Genomic DNA, 16705 nt, shown 5'->3' with positions numbered 1-16705 from the left:
TGTCCAAGATTACACAGCCAGTAAGTGGCAGAGCTGGAATTTGAACCCAGGACACAGGAAATCTGCTCATAGCCCTGCCTCTTAATCCTTGTACTGCGTTTCCACTAGCAGAAATAACATAATTGAACATTTTAAAACTATGCATCTGTTTTTTTCTTTGTGTTGCTCCCTGGGTCTGTAGTGTTCTCTGTCCTTGGAAAGTAAAAAGAATCTAAAAGTGGCTAACAGGACAAGCAGTGGGTCTCTCTGGACATTTCTGTATAATCTGGGCTGTTACCTGGGAAGTTGTGTCAGGTTCATAAAGAATGTGACATGTACATAGACAGAAAGAAGACCTGGATTGGGGCCAGCTTAGTCCTTCTATTTCTCTAATGTCTCAAAGACTGCATGCAATGAGCTGGTCCTTCAGTTGTCACCCTGTTGAATGAGAATGGGAGTACATCAAACTCTGGCTGTCACTGGTACTTCAGAAGAACAGAGTTTGACAGAATGAAAAGGAAGGGGAAGAGAGAGGAAGAATTGTGGAATCATTGGGAATGGAGATCACGAAAAAAGGAAGGCTGGAGTCACCATAAATCACATCACTTACTGCACCGTTTTCACGATGACAAGTAACCCAAATCATGGGAAGAAAATAGGAATTGTTGGCATTCTACTTATTTCACTTCTCCCAAGAATTGAACTCTTCATTGTTGGGGGGACAAGAGGCAGGGGACTCGTGCCTTAGCCCAGGCCATGATGACAGCACAGGTCTGGGGTCTGAAAGAAGCCAGGGTTTGTGAGGGGCCCTTTGTGAGGGGCTGGAAACTTGAGGATGTTGGCCAATATGTCTGTCTGGATGTAATGGGAGGAAAGGAACTATCAGAAAACGTGGGCTTTTTGAAAAATCAAGTCTGAGGTTGAATCAACTACAGTGGTTCTGAAATCCTTCTGGAGAGTCCCATGGTGGGATTCTGAAGAAGCCATCCACAGGTGTGTGTGGACAGCCTCTGGGGAGGCCCTTATCCTACCACTCCTTTGGAGGCCACTCATTCACCCACCTGACGTCCCCTGTCCTGTGTCCCAGTGGTGATGCACTGAGTAAGGCATCCGATGCTTAGTAGGCATATGAACAGTCAGTCCTTCTTGTCCTCTTCACGGGTAAAAAGCAGAAGTCAGAAAGCTTTTTCTATAAAGGGCTAGGCAGTTTCTATTTTCAGCTTTGTGGCTGCATATGATAGTCTCTGTCACATATTCTAGTTTGTTTTACAGTCCTTAAAAATGTGGATCGTAGCCGTGCAAAACATACTGGGGGCTATCCTTTGACCCCTCCTGGTCTATAGTAATAATCCTGCAGCTTTAAGCTCTGCCACAGATGGAATGAGTGCTCCAAAGGCCCCAGGATATGTTGAACTTTGTCTTTGAAGAGTACAGCCCATGCGGCATAAGATGGGTTAATACTCTAGACCAAGGGTCTGCAGACGAGAGCACTCAGGTACTCCTTGCTGTAGTTAAGTTGAATAGAGTGTTAGTAGCCACATAGCCCCTCTTACAGCCTCCTGATTATAGTGACAACAAAGGTGACTTTTGGTGGATTAAAACAAAAAATGTCCTTACTTTACTCTGAAGGTGACTTCATACTAGGAATGGCCCTCATCTCAGTGAGTGAGATGGGAATCCCTGACATTGGAATTGGAGAAATGACCTGAAATGAGGAAGATTCTATTCAGCAGGTGAAAATGTAAAATTTTGCTCTAAAAGAGGAGATGCACAAATATTGTTTTGTCTGAGTTGAGTTAGGATGAAGTGTCCAAGGTTTAGTAAAACAGGGCCAGAATATCCAATTATATTGTTGCCATTGTGCCTATCTTTTCTCGAAGGGACTAGGTTAATATAAACATTGCTGTGACACATTTGCTACCTATAAAGTAGTTTTTTAGACATAGTGTTGAGAACTAATAGAGTAACAGGGCTAACCCACCTCTTGTCTAGTCCCCCACTCAGGCAGTGGGGAAACTTTGGCTTGTGCCGTTTCCCTTTTCATGTCATTTTCAGGTCCATGGTTTCTTGTTTGAAGCCAATTGAGGATAAGTGTTTTCAAATTCAGAACGTTTTAGATTTGGAAACATTATATGGTGTTTGGGACAGCATCCCATAATCAAACATGTTATTATTTTTGCAGCAAAACTTATGAATATTTACACAAAGGAGGATAAATAAAGGCTATAACTTAACCTACTTAACCTATTCAGGGCATATTTTACTGCCAAATTAATTATTTAAAAAATCTTCTTTCAGAGCTTTTGGGAAGAATAGTTGCAAATAAGGGATTATGATCCATATGATGTCTCTGAACTTAGACTCAAAGCTCTGTGAGTGCAGGGGATGTATCCTCCTTAATGCTTAGCGTAGGACATGCACATAGTAGGTGCTCATTAAAAGTCAATTGATTTTTATTAATATAAATATGATTACATAAGTCAAGAGTATTATGTGGCTACTAAACAACTATCCCTTATTTATCTTTCTGTTTTTCTAACTTCATAATGTATTTTTGAAAATGTTGGAATTCCCCTATAAGCTATAATTAAACCAAAAGCTACCTTGATGGAGCATAAATTGGAAAGTAGTAAATAAGGTAAAAGCTATTGGACTCTCTGTGTGTTAGTGGGTGAATGAGTGATAAATTAGTTAACTTGTGTAGCTATCTTGCAGTTTTGTAATTCAGCAATGTAATATGCACAATAATTAACTTATCAACAATATTGATGAAAATTGAATATCAGAGGTTGATTGTGCCCCAGTACCAACTACTTATTTTAACCATGAGCTGAAAATGACTAAGTGATGTAATAGCAATATTGAAAATGGTACCATCAGCAAGAGAGAAACGATGAGGTCATCCTCTCAGAACATCTGGCCAGCTCTACACAGGCTTGAGTCTCATTTAGGAGCTCCTATTAGAGACAAATGAGGAGAATTTGGAGTGGGTGTTAATGAGAACAAAGAAAATTAATGTGATTTTTTAAAATGGCCTCCACAATAAAAAGCAAAAGAGATTTGGACCATGACACCAGAAAGCAAAAAGAGTAGGAGTGTCCTCTCTAAGTGTATGCCTCTAACCAGATTTCTACCTTTGTGGAAGGTAAAATGGGAGGAGCCATCATGTGGTGGTGTTTCTTAAAAAGTAGATTTAAATGGCAGGGAAGGAATGAAAGCGAAACATAAAACTTCTAAATGTGAAGATGGTGAGTCGCTGGAAGAGATAGTCAAAGAGGGCCATGGACTCCCCTATTCTCAGGAGACAGTGAAAAGCAGCTTTGTATGATTGATCAGCATAAATATGAGGATACAGATGAGAGGGATGAAGGCATTCACAGGTGAAGGATGCATGCGATCACCTGGCCATGGACGGTGGAGGAAGCGGAGGTGTGGAGTGCCTCCCTTTGTCTCACTCCGGATGGGGTTTGCGGTGGGGCGCACATGGAGCACTGAGGAAATAAGGCATGCTTCCCAAGAGCTGCTCTGTGCTGGCTGACACGACAGCAAAGGGTGGCATGCTGTGTTAGGCATGAACTCTGCAATGAGTTTCAAGTGGTTTATTTAGAATCTGGCTGGAAAAGGAAGGGAATATAACAGGTCAGCACTTCCCACCAGCTGGCTGGTGTCTCATGGTAGTCAGTTCTCTCATCTCAGACTTTCTGGAGTCCTGCTCACTGTTCTGGCTTAGAAGTGTGGTGGTTGCTCCCAGGCCCTGGATTTCTTCTTCTGAGTTGACGTTCTGATCCAAAGCCAATGTAGCTTGAAAGGAGCTAGCACCAACCTGGGAAGGTACCTGAAGGATAGATAAATAGGCTTTTCCCTACACATCTACCGCCTCCTCCAATTCCCACTGGACACAGGTTGGAAAATTCTCCCCTAGATGCCCACATCAGGGTCCTCTTAGCCTGAGACATGATACGACACTTGGAAGACGGCTGTCTGATTTGTTCCGCCCATTCTTTTTCATGTGGATGGAGCACGTGTTCTCACATGGCCAGGATTTTGGCCTTTGATGTGTTTTAGGAAAGAAGACCACAGCCAAGTTGGGCTGTCTTCGCTGGCCTTTGGGATCACTGTTTCCTAGTGAAATTCTGTTTTAATTTTCTGGAGCTTTGAAGATTAGGTCCTGGACCAAGAGCCGACTGGGCTTGAGGCTTCTACGCCAGTGAACAACTGAGGAAATCACACCCCGAGGTGGAGCTACACATAGACAAGGGGCTTTTATGACTGTTGAGAAACATGAGGATGGAGGCAGTATGGGTGGGCGACTGGCTTCTGATAGCTTAGTGGGCTGGCTGTGGACCACTGTCAAGCTTGATGCCGTGTTGCTGGTGAGTACCTTCCCTTCCCACGTGAACCGCTCCTCTGCTCTGAGGCCGTGGAAGGAGCTCCTGATGTTCTCTCTCACCTTAACAGCTAAACTGTAGAGCAGATTGGAATCTGATAGTTCAGTTGACTTCTACTGTTAGCATCCAAGAATGTGAAGGATCAGTGGGACAAAGGCCCTTTCTGACATATATTTAGACCCAATTTAAACAAGCCATGAATGTATATGATCCAGACAGTACCTGAATATACTCAGTTATATCATCTCCCAGTGACAGTAACTCATTGTCTTACTGTAATGAGATCATGAGTTCCGTGAAGGCGGGAGACACTGACTGTCTTGCCCACAGTATGCTGCCATGAGTCCTGCAGGTGCTCAATAAATATTAATTGAATTAATCAGCTGCCACAACACAGGTGCATACATTTATCTGCCTCATGCTGTCATCCAGGTACAAATACTGACGACCTATGCATTCTGCTGCCCTTTCAGGCACCTAGGTGCTCTCTCTCTATATCTGTGCAGGCTTTCTGCAGCTGTGTGCTGTCTTGGCCCCTTTAGCTGAGCACATTCTGCAAAGTATGAGGCCCTATTAGTCTTGTATATGCAGCCTATATAATATATAATCCAGCTTTGGGGTCTTTACAATCCCCTCTGCCCCTCCTACCCCTCCTGATGTTTTCTGACCCTTTCAGAGGGTTTAAGGTGAATGAGTCCACTCTACTTCTGGGGCAGAGTTTTTAATTACCGTGTAGTCTTTGTTCTGTTGTTGAGATCGGGCTTCTCTGTGTAGGGAGAAGGGAATTCCAGTCATCCTGATGCGTTATAATCAAGTTACTCACCGCAAGTCAGGAGTAGCAGTTCTCTGCTTTCATCCTGATCACAGGGGTGATACAGGAATGTAGCTTCTAGTGTTTCACTGGGTGCATTAGGCTGCGGTTGCAACAGTGCTTCACACTGGTGATTTTCAGTTTTTTAAGGACCATGAAGTCATTACAAATTTCATCTGAACTCCATAGTCTACCTACTTTATGCATAAAATGTAGAGTGGGTTTTTTTGGAAAGTCAATATTGGCCCGAAATGCCTGACCATGAAATGTGTTTCATAAATAACACACACACATTAAAAATTAAAATGATAACATTTTAAAAGAGTCAAAAATAATTTGACTCAACAATGAAGAGACTAGGCGAGCCCATGGCAGAACTCATTTCGCAAAGTTGGGGAAACACACAGGGAAACTTCTGATCCCTAAAACATGATAATTTCCTATTGTCAAAGGCTGGAATAGCTTGGCAGCTTTGTAAGTTGGGTGATCCTGCTGTCTCCTGATACTGGTGTCACAACCTTTTGCTTTTCATCTCTACAGTCGTATAGTCTGGTAAAACTTTAAGTTTGAGAGTTCAACGCAGTGCTCAGAAGATATTTGTGGGATGAATTCATCACTCATATTCCAGTTTGGTTCTCTTTTTCTAGTTGATGGAGATGAGGAGACTGGCAGGTATTTTCATCAAAGGGCTAAGATTATAACTTGTAAATAGGCTTATAGTTTCCAAAGGCACACAGCCACTTGTGCCACACAGCCAGTAGCTGTTCTGTATTCATGAGCTTTACATCTGTGTTTATAATGTTTGTACCAATGGGCACACACAGAACTACCAATCTTTTGGCGGGCTAAGCGGCTACTTCTGTTCAAAGGAAAAAACTTGCTAAGTGGCTATTTTCTGATAAGGATGTCCACATGCAGTGGGTGTAGCAAACTGTGTAGGGCATAAAAGAGATAATGACAGGGAGCAGGCTAGTTCTGCCATGCCCAGATAGTGAGGATAGGAGGAGCTGATTCTGTATAGCCGGTCTAGCCTGGTTTGGTTATGGATTACTTTGGATCTTTCATTTCTCAGTGCTTTGCTTGTTTTCCATGTCCATCTCTCTCTTTAGCAAGGGAGTATTGTATGCAGTGAGAGCAAGAGCTCAAAGACTTGAGATTCTGGGTCTTATTTCTGGTCAGGTTAACAATATGAAATGCTCAGAAGTTTTAGGAAGATCATCTTCTCCATCTCCAAAGTTGCATGCTGCGATCACAAAGGGAATGGGAGGCAGACATCTTTCCAAACACTGAGATCAGGTGGAATCTCTGGAATGTGATTTGGATGTATTTTGGAAATGTTGGGCTATTTTTAGTAGAAATGGGATAGGGAGTTGGGGAGAATAGTAAATCTGACTTGCAAAGAGTAGGTGTTTTTGGGAAGTCATAGCCTCTTCTTCATGTCACTTTTCAGTTAAAGCCCTGCTAAATGTTAATGTGAATTGCTGGACTGTTATTAACAAAGCTGAAATTTATCATTAGAGACAATTCATCCTAAAGTTCTGCTGTCAGACCGGCATCAGGCTTCTCACAGTTGTGTGACTTTGGGCAAGTAGCTTAACTTCTGTGAGCTTCAGTTTCTTCATTTATAAAATGGAGAAGTGAAAATCACTCACAGGAGAGCACTGATGATGAAAGGAGGTATATATGTCAAGCACTTAGTATGGTGCCTCACATGTTCTAAGTACTCACTAAACATGGTTGTTTCATTGTTGGGGGTGATGGTATTCTACAAATGTCTGTTGTTGGGGATATAAATTCCTATTGTGTGTTGGGACCTGGTCCCTTCACACATAGGTGGATAATTCACAACTGAGGACGTGCATTTGCTGGCAGTCAAGGGTATCTATAATAATAAAGACAGGCTGGGCTTTCTAGCTCTCATTTTTTTTTTCTCCATGACTCCTGCTAAGCACTCTTGGAGATCATGGCCATCACATTCTTCGTGAAGATTCTCTACCCAGCCTGGATGTACCATTTTGAGGATGGGTAGGTCCACTCTTGTTGGATCTCAACTGTAGCCTTTTTTTGTTGGGATTTGCTAAAGACCTGGCATATGCCACTTTTATAATTAAAAACAATTTGATAAAACACATTAGGGTGGCTGAAAGGAAATATCCCAAATTAACAATGGTCCTGTGTGAACATAGGCTAATGCACAGCTCTGTGCTGGGATGGGAGGCTGGTGGTGGTGATGGTGCTTAGAGAGTCCAGTCAGGAGAATGGGTAAATTCTGCATTGAGCACAGAATGGTTCAGGGCAAGGCACATGGGCTAATGCTCAGAGCAGGCGGTGACTATTGCTATGCTCCAAGCCTGGCGAGGGGTGTTGCCAAGGTGAGCAGGCAGCATTCCCGTCTGTTCACACCCACTCTTCTCTCCCAGTCCTGGTCCTCAGGTTGGCTTGACAGCGGATGGCCTTTATTCAAAGAAAGCAGCCGCCAGAGCAAGACTAAAGCCTGTCCTAACTCTTGACAAAATGTCACACTCATGCCTTTTTTCCTACTACCGGAGACTAAGGGTTGTGATGGAAACAAGGGAGCTGCGATGGGGCTGTGACCAAGTGAAAATGAGAGAGTAAGGAATTTACTGCTTTGCTTGTTGTGAAGAATGGTGGCAAACATTCAAACATTGGTTTGGGTTTTTTTTTCCCCAGTGAAGTATAAAAACATCTTTTCCCCTTTTTATGGAGGGAAGTGAGGGGGCAACAACATGACAGACCTTGAGTAGTAACTGTGTGACCACTCTGCATCCTGCCCCAAGCATCTCTTCTGTAGACGTGTCTCAGGCATCACAGAAGAGATGTGGTTGCCTCTATGTGTCTTCTCCTGGCCCTGTAAAAGCCTTGAGAAGCACAAAATATAGGCTATTTGTTTTCATCAGAAACCTGTCATCCAGGATTTACAGAATCTACACAGATGCCCAAAAAGGGCAAGATGGCCAGTACCCATGTAAACGCTGGATAGCCTATGTCTGATGATAAAAAGTTTCTACTTCTATATGTCTTCTCTCCCCCTTTTTTTTTTGAGACAGGGTCTCATTCTGTCACCCAGGCTGGAGTGCAGTGGTGTGATCACAGCTCACTGCAGCCTCAGCCCCAGGCTCAAGTGATCCTCCCACCCCAGCCTCTCAAATAGCTGAGACTATAGGTGTGTGCCACCACGCCTGGCTAATTTTTTATTTTTTATAGAGACAGGGTCTCTGTTTCCCAGGCTGGTCTCAAACTCCTGGGTTCAAGTGGTCCTCCTGCTTTAGCCTCCCAAAGTGTTGGGAGCCACTGCATCCAGCCTATATGTCCCCATTTTTAAGTGCCACAAGTAGAGGGGGGTGTAGTTGCTGTTTTATAATTGGAGAAACTGAGGCACAAAAGGGGCTAACAATTTGTTCTTTTGAGCTGTGGAAACAGCAGCAGCCTTAGAGCAATGTTGGTAGACCACACAGATTCAGAGCCTGTATACTCCGTGTCTGACACGCTATTAAGGACTTTAAATACATTATCTCATTTGATCCAAACAGCAGTGCTGTGAGGTGATGACTATTACTAACTTCATCTTATAGATGAAGAAATAGAGGCTTACGGACTATAGGTAAATGGCCTAGGGCCTCCCAGCTACTAAGTGGCTAAGTCCAGAGACATCCCCAGGCATTCTAACTCCAGATATACCTAACCACTACCCCGTACTGCCTGGTTCACGTCCCCGGATCAAAGTTACCTTAGTCTACTATTTCTGCCATGAAATCCCCTGCCTGCTACCCTCTGGCTCTTTCTGGAAACTGGCTCCAGCCCTTGCTGAATGAAGGAGTACTGCTACTATGTACTAGGAAACGAGATGTGGCAAGCGTTTTAGAGTTGCTTGCAGACTATTTTAGCAATGACCACTCACTTCTCTGCACCTTTCAAATGACCTATGCTGGCTTATGTGTCCACCACCATCGCCCCGCACACGCGCCTTCCTGGAAATGGCAGGCACTTGGCAGCTCTTCTGCCCCTTGCTCTAGGCAAGCTCTTTGGAATCAGGCCACTTTAAGAAAGGAATGTGGTGGCAGTTACTTTGCAAGCAGCTCAGTGTGACTATTGGTAAGGCACTGACATGCCGTTCAGTGGAACTTCTGAGTAGCCCAGTTACTATGCTCAGAACTGGGGGTGCTCTCGTCCCGGCTGCTTCCAGATAACATTTGCCGCGCTCTTTAACAGATACGAGGAGAGCGTTATCAAACTGCAACACCTTGGGGCACCTTCTGCAAGAAACCCTCTTCTGGTTCCATACGCGGGGGTTTCCCTTCTTCTGCAAATAGGTAACTGTGTGCTGTGTTAAAGAAAGACCCTTAAAATATATATATATGGGATGTCAGAGGGCAGCTGGGAGATTAAACGTAGACATTTCCCTCTGACTCTGCCACTGGTCTGTCCTGGGAACGTTACCCACAATGCTTTCCTATCTTCTCCATGCCTGTGTCGATTTGGGGGAAAAAGTGCTTGGCAATCCTCACAAGAAATGTGGATCTGACGCAGGCTAGAGACCCAGTGCATTCTGTGTTTTGAAATCTCAGGGCGTGGATTAGCTGTGACCCTGAAGAGCCTCCTGGGCCTCCAGTGCAGATCATCTTTCTTTCCTGTTGCCTTTCTTGATGCTCTTGTTGCCTGGTGTTGAGCTAGATGTGGAAGAATTCGTCTCAGATGATTTAAAAACTGTTTATAACCTTCCCACTCCTTTGATCTCCACATTCCTTCCTGCAGAGGGCTTGGGTCTGGCTGGGTTGACAGGGCAGTGATCGCAGGGGGTAAGGGCAGGGGCTCTGACCCAGACTGCCTGCGTTTGAATCCTGGCTCTGTCATTTACAGGCTGATGTACTGGGGCAAGTCACTGAACCCTCTAAGCCTCAGTTTCCTGACCTATAAAATGGGGATAAGGAGAGTGGCTTGCACTCAGCATTGTTCTGAGGAGTCAATGTAATGGGGTTTACAAAATCCAATGCCAGGCACAAGGTAAACTCTCAATACATACACAATGACAATAGCTTCATAGCTGGAGAAATTTACTTTTAACTGGGTGAGGAAACTGGAGCACAGAGAAAAGCAGTTTTTCCAGCTGTGCCAATAAGAAATGTTTAAATTACCTTCCTGACCATAAGCTCCTTGAGGCTAAGGAACACATATATAACATCCCTTTGGGAAATATTTGGTTAATTAAATTGATGTTTATAATGGTACTGTCTTGTATGGCAATAGCAGCAAGTCGTACAGGCCCTATCCACCTCTCTGTCCTGTGGTCTCCTCCCTAGAGGACTCTGCTCTATTGCTGATCTCCCTTCTGTGTAGCCCAGTGTTGATCACATTGACAGACTCCAGAAGTAAGGAGCTCAGTAAGTGTGTGGGGATGGTGAAGAAAGGGCTCTGTGGGTCACAGCTCAGCCAGGTGAGGTGTGTGAATAGGTTCGCTCCTTCAGGTAGCAAGAGGCTTCTTAGAATAGCCTCATAGTTCTTTCTGGGAACTGGTCCACTGCAAAAATGAGTGCAGCTTTAAAAATTCACTCCACAAGTTCTGAGGTTGCATCTTACATGATTTCTGGATCACGTATTTGACCATGCATTTGCGGCAGTCCTTGTAACTTTCAAGACTTTTGCTTTTTTAGTATTTATAAAAGATGCTTTGAGACCTTTAAAGCATGAATCTAAACAAATGTCACAAAAAGTCTTTGCTCTCTTGGTTTTTGCTTTCATAAGCAGGAAAGGCTCAAATAAGGATGTTAGCCTCGTGGAGTATTCTCAATGGCCAGGAGAAAGGTGAGAAGTAGCTGATTCACTTGGAGGGATCCTAAGGTGGAAATGGACCATTAGCAGTCTTTCCCCATCTTCTGAAAAGGCACAGCTTTTCTTCTGAATGGGTACATCATGGAGCAGAGTACATAACAAACTCTCAGAAGACATGAGTTCAAGCGTTGGTTCTGCCAAGAAGGGAACTTGATCTCTGAGTCTTAGTTTGTTTAACTGAAACTGAAATTAATAGTACCTTTCCCACCTGTCTCACAGGGTCATAAGAGGATCAGGGAGAAATTGCAGGAGATAACTTTCTGATAGACATTGTTTACATAGACAATAAAGATCATCATTCCCTTTTATCAGCACCCAACTCAGATGCCATCTCTTCCATGAAGGCTTCTTTAATTTCTATAGCTTAAAGTATTCTCTCTGCCTCTGAAATTCTATGGCACTTATTTATGCCTCTCTCTTGACACTTGCATAGCTCTATCTTGTTGTATCATTATTTGTACCACGTGTTAGGCTACCTCAGGAAAGAATTCATAAAATTCCATTATAGAACCTTGCTCAAGAAAACTCTTGCATTATTAAAAAATAAATTATAATAATTCTACATTTTTCTCATCAGAGCAGTTTATGGCAATGGGACTGCCAGGTGCTTCATAATTATTTGCTTTTAATCTTTTCATTTATGTTTATTTATAATTTTAGTTTTAATATGTTGCTTTTAGGTCTATCAAAGCATAATTTACATACAGTAAAATTCACTATTTTTAGTGTAAATTTCTATAGGTTTTGACAAATATATATAGTTGTATCACCACCATGAAAATCAGCCTCCAAAATTCCTTCATGCTCCTTTCTGTCAACTCATTTCCCCAACCCTACAATCCTAACCCCTGGCAACCACTGATTTATTTCCTGTCCCTATAGTTTTGCCTTTTCTAGGACAGCGTATGCATTTAATCAGACGGTGAGCAGCCTGTTGAGTCCAGCTTCTTTTGCTTAGCAGAATGCATTTGTGATACATTCATGTTGTGCATATATCAATTCTTGCCTTTTTACCACTGAGTAGTAGTCCGTTTTGTAAGTGTACCACAATTGGTTTATCTATTGTTTCCAATTTTTAGTCAGTATAAATAAAGCCACTATAAATATTTGCATAGAGGCTTTTATTTTTTGACAGAGTTTCACTTGTGTCGCCCAGGCTGGAGTGCAATGGTGCGATCTCGGCTCACTGCAACCTCTGCCTCCCGGGTTCAAGCAATTCTCCGCCTCAGCCTCCCCAGTAGCTAGGATTACAGGCACCCGCCGCTACCCCAGGCTAATTTTTGTATTTTTAGTAGAGATGGGGTTCCACCATTTTGGTCAGGCTGGTCTCAAACTTCTTACCTCAGGTGATCCACCTGCCTCGGCCTCCCAGGTATTGAGATTACAGATGTGAGTCACCACACCCAGCCCTAAATGTTTGCATAGAGGCTTTTATGTGAACATGTTTTCATTTCTCTCAGGTAATACCTGTCAATGCAATTGCTGAGTCATATGGTAAATATGGTATGTTTAATTTTATAAGAAACTGCAGAATTGTTTTTTTTTTTTAAAGCCGTTCTAATAGGTATAGAGTGGTGTCTAATTGTGGTTTTAATTTACATTTTCCTAATGACAAATGAATTTGAGCACACTTTCATGTGCTTATTTGCTATTATATTTCTTTTTCTGGTAAAGCATCTGTACAAATCTTTTGCTCATTTTAAATTGAGATTTTTTTATTGATGAGTTTTGAATTTTTTATATATTCTGAATACAACTACTTTATCAGATACATGTTTTGCAAACATTCCAGCTAGTCCGTGGCTTGTATTTTCATACATTTTTAATTTTGATGGTCAAATTGATCAAATCTTTCTTTTATGATACCTGATCTTTTATGGATTATACTTTTAGTGTTTAAAATATTTTGCTTAACCGAATGCCACAAAGATTTTCTTCTGATTTTTTTTCTGGAAATTTTATGGCTGTAGGTTTTATATTTAGATCAATAATCCATTTTGAATTAATTTCTGTATATGGTATGTGGTATGGGTCAAGGTTCACTTTTTTTGCATATGGATGTCCAGTTGTTCCAGCGGAATTTGTTAAAAAGACTATCCTTTCTCCATCAAGTTGTTTTTGTATCTCTGTTGGAAATAATTGGCCATATATGTCAATCTATCTCTGGACTCTATTCCATTGATATATATGTCTATCTTCTTGCCATACTATTCTATCTTGATGACTGTAGCTTTGTGGTAAGTCTTGAAATCAGGTAATGTAAGTCCTCCAGTTTTGTTCTTCTTTCAAAATGGCTTTGTCTATTCTATTTTCTTTGCCTTTCCATAGAAAATTTAAAAATCAGCTTGTTGGCCGGGCGCGGTGGCTCACACCTGTAATCCCAGCACTTTGGGAGGCCAAGGTGGGTGGATCACCAGAGGTGATCCAGAGGTCAGGAGTTTGAGACCTGCCTGGCCAACATGGTGAAACTCTGTCTCTACTAAAAATACAAAAATTAGCTGGGCGTGGTGACAGGCACCTGTAATTCTGCTACTTGGGAGGCTGAGGCAGGAGAATCGCTTAAACCTGGGAGGCAGAGGTTGCAGTGAGCCGAGATCGCACCACTGCACTCCAGCCAGGGCAACAAGAGCAAAACTCTGTCTTAAAAAAATAAAAATAAAATAAAATAAATCAGCTTGTTGATTTCTCAAAAAAAGTTCTCCTGGGATTTTGACTGGCATTGCTTTGAATTTATAGATCAGTTTAGAGAGAAGTGACATCTTAACAATATTGATTCTTCCAATACCTAGGCATGGTATATTTCCCTATTTATTTAGATCTTTGGTTTCTTTCTTTAATGTTTTTAGATCTTGCCCATATTGTCTTATATTTATAGGTAAGGATGTAATAGGCTGTAGAGTGCTGCTGTTGAGTAAATAGTTGAATTCATGAATAGATAAAAGTGTCAACCTACTTGTGAGTACTTGTCTTGATTCCATAATTAAATACAAGATGCTAGAATAGGGTTGGAAAATTTATCAAATCTCTTGGTTATGAAGAGGCCAGCAGTGAGACTAAGAGGTCTGAGCCTCCAAGAGACAGGAAATCTGGGCTTCATTCTGACACCCTCCCCACCACTTTCTTTAACCTTGGACAGCTTCTTCTCCCTGCCAAGGGTCTGCCTCTTAGCACAAGTTGTACATTGAGAAGTTTGCATCTTTCAGGGATTCTCTGGGCAGAGCTCATTATCTCTATAGCTGCAATAGACAGTTGCCTTTCTTGCATAATTTGAAGGTGCTGAATAGCCTGTCTGACCAGCCATTTCTCACCCATTGGCCTGGTTTGGCTCCTAAATTTCCTCTTTCAAAAGACATCCCTCCTTTGAGTAATGTATTATATTTCCGTAGGCCTTTATTCAGATGTGTTCCCTGAGAGGGATACTCTGGCTCCTTAGGAAGGTGGATAGTTACATCTGTTCCATCCAATTAACATGTACTAATTGAGTACCTACCATGTGCAAGGCACTTTTAAGACCTCCAGGGTGAGAATGGCATCCTTCCCTTCAAGGAGTTTACAACGAAAGGAAATTAGGTTGTCAAAGTCAATTTTGTTTCGAAGTAGGATGGCCGCTAGGTCTGAAGGAGCACTGCTTGGGTCATTCAACTTGGAGGTTAGGAGGGCAGGGATGCTTGAGGCAGGGACAAAGGAGAAAGAGGGTCACAGAAGGGGCAATGGGGAAATGACAATAAACCCCACCGACCGTACCCTTTTTTTTGTTTTGCCACGACAGTATATTGAGCAGACCCACAAACTCAATACTGAGAGACACTGCATGTTATTTGTAAATAATACCCTGGGGCAATCTGGTACTATACAGTTTATACATTATTTTCATATAACTTCATTTAATCTGTGCAGCAGCTTTATGTGTTAGGTGGCGAGTGTATTAATTAGGGCACCCTAACTGCTCCAGTAAAGAACTCCAAAATGAAATTTTATTTTTTGCCCAAATCATAGGTTAGTAAATCAGTGTAAATAGAGGGGGAGGCTACGCTCCCAACAGTCATCCAGGAAATTTGGTTCCTTCCACCTTATGGCCCCATCCTCTAGGTCCTAGGAATTTAGAGCAAAGAGTAAGAATTATGGGGAAGATTTTATGGCTAAGACCTTGAAGTGGTGCACATCATTTCTGCTCATTCGACCTCACAGACTCACCTAACCACAAAGGCAACTGGAAGATGTCTCCAAGCTGTGCGTGCAGAAAGCAGAATATTGATACTGGTAGACTCCATCAGTCTCTCCCACAGTAGCACGGGATGTTTCCCTCCTTTTACAGGTAGGGAAACTGAGATACAGAGTCATTAAGTGAGCTATAGAAGAACACATCACTGCTAAGTAGGACAGGATTTCAACTTAGGTCTTCTGCTTAGATAGAATGGCAATAATAATGGCAGTAATAACAATAATATCTAACAGTTTGTGAGTGTGGATGGGTATTCAATGGAACAATATACATAAAGGCCTTAGTATGTTCCAGATTCCCTTTCTAGCTCTGAGCTCTGCCACACAATCCTATAAAAAGCCAAGTATCCCTCCTGAGCAGCAGAGCGACAGCCAGAGCTGGTAGCTAGTGGCTGCCTGTCAGCAGAGCCCAGCACAGAGCTGAATCGACTCTAGTGGTAGAGTGCTGCTCTCCCTGCAGACCTGGGAAATTGTGCATACCAAGAACTGACTCTGGGCTGGGTGAGGTGGCTCACTCCTGTATTCCCAGCATTTTGGGAGGCCGAGGTGGGCAGATCATCTGAGGTCAGGAGTTCGAGACCAGCCTGACCAACATAGTGAAATCCCGTCTCTATTAAAAATACAAAAACCAGCCAGGCAAGGTGGCGAGTGCCTGCAATCCCAGCTACTCAGGAGGCTGAGGCAGAAGAATTGTTTGAACCCAAGAGGCGGAGGTTTCAGTGAGCAGAGATTGCACCACTGAACTCCAGCCTGGAAGACAGGGCAAGACTCTGTCTCAAAAAAAGAGAATGGACTCTGCAGGGCCTGAAGAAGCTGGACTTAATTTTGCTCAATACCAAAGCTGCCTCTTGCAGGCACGTTCCCAAATGTTCCCAGAGGACAGCCCCACTGAGTCAGGCTAGGCATGCCGGCCAGGGATGAGAAAACCTCTAGCCAGCACCTGTTCCCTCAGGAGTCCTTGTGGGCCCAAGCAACTTTTAAAAGATGAATTTTCACTTAATTCTTTTGAAAGCTCTAACATGGATGAATAAATAAATTGGCACCCATAACTTATATATTATTTATAGGTTAGACTTTTAAAATAGCTCTTTTTGTTTGTGAGGCAAAGATGTATGGATGGAAACCATTCTAAGACTGACATTTCTGTGACACGAGAAAGAAACTATAAAAGACTTCTCAACTAAGTAAGGTAGGGCTTCCCTGTCTAGAAAAGTTCTGCGTGTGAAGCTGCTGCTTTTATCAATTTTTTGGGTGAGGAAATTGAGGCGTGGGTTGAGTCAAAGCTGTTCTAAAGGATTTCAAGATTTGTAGAGATTCGGGCCAGACACGGTAGCTCATGCCTGTAATCCCAGCACTTTGGGAGAGCAAGGTGGGTGGATTGCTTGAGTCAGGAATTCCAGACCAGGCTGGCCAACATGGTGAAACACCACCTCTACAAAACATACAAAAATTAGCCAAG

At 42.7% G+C, this 16705-nt stretch overlaps 1 protein-coding gene across 3 annotated transcripts in view; it reads left to right on the top strand.

Annotated features, from left to right (window-relative positions):
• SPTB (spectrin beta, erythrocytic) overlaps nucleotides 1–16705 on the top strand; it is a 133774-nt gene that overhangs the window by 28761 nt on the left and 88308 nt on the right. Inside the window, exon 1 of one of the 3 annotated variants that reach the window (XM_055362062.2) lies at nucleotides 9331–9509. The exons of the other annotated variants lie outside the window; for them this stretch is intronic. The gene's annotated coding sequence lies outside the window, so the exon portion shown is untranslated. Of the gene's footprint in view, nucleotides 1–9330; nucleotides 9510–16705 lie in introns of those variants that run through there. 3 annotated transcript variants of the gene reach the window in all.

Source organism: Gorilla gorilla, chromosome 15 (assembly GCF_029281585.2).
Source record: "Gorilla gorilla gorilla isolate KB3781 chromosome 15, NHGRI_mGorGor1-v2.1_pri, whole genome shotgun sequence".
Taxonomy (NCBI): Eukaryota; Metazoa; Chordata; class Mammalia; order Primates; family Hominidae; genus Gorilla; species Gorilla gorilla.
The sequence above is the reverse complement of the archived record's forward strand: the minus strand, read 5'-3'. Positions and strand labels throughout refer to the sequence as shown.